General features: G+C 39.1%; 1 long non-coding RNA gene across 1 annotated transcript; it reads left to right on the top strand.

Annotated features, from left to right (window-relative positions):
* The first annotated feature begins 412 nt into the window (after nucleotides 1–412).
* Nucleotides 413–1,852, top strand: LOC127000457 (uncharacterized). The gene is made up of 3 exons (XR_007754054.1): nucleotides 413–1,127; nucleotides 1,172–1,215; nucleotides 1,303–1,852. It is a non-coding gene; the product is annotated as an uncharacterized LOC127000457 (long non-coding RNA).
* Nucleotides 1,853–2,244: the final 392 nt, after the last annotated feature.

Below are 2,244 nucleotides of genomic sequence, written 5' to 3'. Positions count from 1 at the left end.
GTGGCAGATCAGCGTATTGCTCATGAGTGACAGGCTTCACAAATCCTAACGTTGTATTATCATCTATCTTTACACTCACTTTCAATATTCAAATACGGCACAGTGACATAAGATCTTTGATTGTCAGATGAAGGGGCTAACTTAACTATCCCTGAGCACAAGACTCTAGCCTGAGGAGTACTAACACAAGGCTCAAATAAAGCTTCACTTGCCTGTAGTTGCGTCACTAGCGTTATGTAACCTGCAACAGATGCATGCAGTTGCAAAGGTTCAGCTGCTTGGCAACGTACGGCCTTATTTTCAGTGAGACCTTCTTCATTTCCCTCTACATTTAGCTAAGATCCTTCACCTCTAGATATAAGACATATTTTTCCTGGCATAATTGTATGGTTTCCCCTTCTATTATCAGTTTTAAGCTTCGTTTCTTTTGTTCCTTATTTAGTTGCCATGTTTTAAAACTTATCTCGTGTTGCATGAAAAATCAGTACTCAACACAATAGGGGTCGGCGAATCTGCATCGCGTGTTATCAATAACTCTTGGAAACTTCTTTTTCCTTCCATATTAACTTGTCTTTTACCGTCATTTTCAATATGGTATCTTTGCACAGAGACAATATTCCCGGGTTTCGCTTCACATTCATTTACTGCGAGCCCTAATTCTTTAATAAATTCATCCGTTAAAAACTGACACACGCTCCTGTTTCTAGGAGTGCTGTTACTTTTGCATATGTATTATCATGAGTAGTGCGATCTGCCTACCAATGTTACTCTTGAGTTATGTTGATTATAGCCTTCTTTTCATTATTTTTAAGGTCACTCCCTTGTTTGTTATAGCCTTCTTTTCCTTATATTTATGTGAGGCGGTTACTCCCTTGTTCGTTATAGCCTTCATCTTATTATATTAAAGGTTACTCCCTTGTTCGTTATGGCCTTCATCTTATTATATTAAAGGTTACTCCCTTGTTCGTTATAGCCTTCATCTTATTATATTAAAGGTTACTCCCTTGTTCGTTATAGCCTTCATCTTATTATATTAAAGGTTACTCCCTTGTTCGTTATGGCCTTCATCTTATTATATTAAAGGTTACTCCCTTGTTCGTTATAGCCTTCATCTTATTATATTAAAGGTTACTCCCTTCTTCGTTATAGCCTTCATCTTATTATATTAAAGGTTACTCCCTTGTTCGTTATAGCCTTCATCTTATTATATTAAAGGTTACCCCCTTGTTCGTTATAGCCTTCATATTTTTTTATAAACGGTTACTCCTTGTTCGTTATGGCCTTCATCTTATTATATTAAAGGTTACTCCCTTGTTCGTTATAGCCTTCATCTTATTATATTAAAGGTTACTCCCTGTTTTGTTCTTCGCTCATTTTCCGTTTTTTCCACTGCAAGTGTGCATATTTATTTATTTATTTATTTTCATTTGTTTATTTAATGTTATTTGTAGTAGATAACTGAGGGGGGCACTACCCTGGCCTCCTCTTCCTCTGATTCTCTTACTTCACACATTTATCTTAATACTTCACACTATTGTCCATATGCTTCATTTTTTTTTTTATTCATGACTTTTTATCCATACCTCACACTTTTCTTAGTATTTCACATTTTTTCTAGATCATACTCTACACTTCCTACCTGGGGGACGCGGGTTAGGCCTTTATAATGTCACTCTATGGCTGCATGTCCGCCGCGGCACACCACCACCCTGTGAGGCGTAGAGCCCCGTGTTCCCCTCCATCCTGGGGTAACAATCCTAAAACAAACAAACCTGAGAGGCGGGACGCTGCCGCTGCCTGTCACCTGACACCCTCTCACTGATGAATGGATCGCGGCGCGGGTGGAGAGAGACTGCCCATCCTTTCCACTCCGCCCGGGAAGGAACTCATGAATTCTCGGTTGAGTCGCGTGTGCTACCCATTGCACTACAGAACAACAGTGGTTGGCCAGAGTTTCCATTACCATATCGTCAAAGTCCATGTCCTCCGGAAGAACCATTAATTATATAATTAAATCGTCACTATTATTTCCGCCACTTAAAACGAGCAAAGCTTAATGAAAATAAGAGGCGTTTTCTCGTCAGAGTAAATTAAACAAAAGCACTGTAAGCACATGTCCCTATTTATCCCTATACCGCTGCCGCCAGTTTTGGACCCTTCTTTTCTTGTATTAAATCAACTCTATTATCACTCATTAATTACTCCATAAATGATCTCACCGTCTCGTATCCCTGGTAGCGTGAT

Source organism: Eriocheir sinensis, chromosome 18 (genome assembly GCF_024679095.1).
Source record: "Eriocheir sinensis breed Jianghai 21 chromosome 18, ASM2467909v1, whole genome shotgun sequence".
NCBI classification, from domain to species: Eukaryota; Metazoa; Arthropoda; class Malacostraca; order Decapoda; family Varunidae; genus Eriocheir; species Eriocheir sinensis.
The sequence above is the reverse complement of the archived record's forward strand: the minus strand, read 5'-3'. Positions and strand labels throughout refer to the sequence as shown.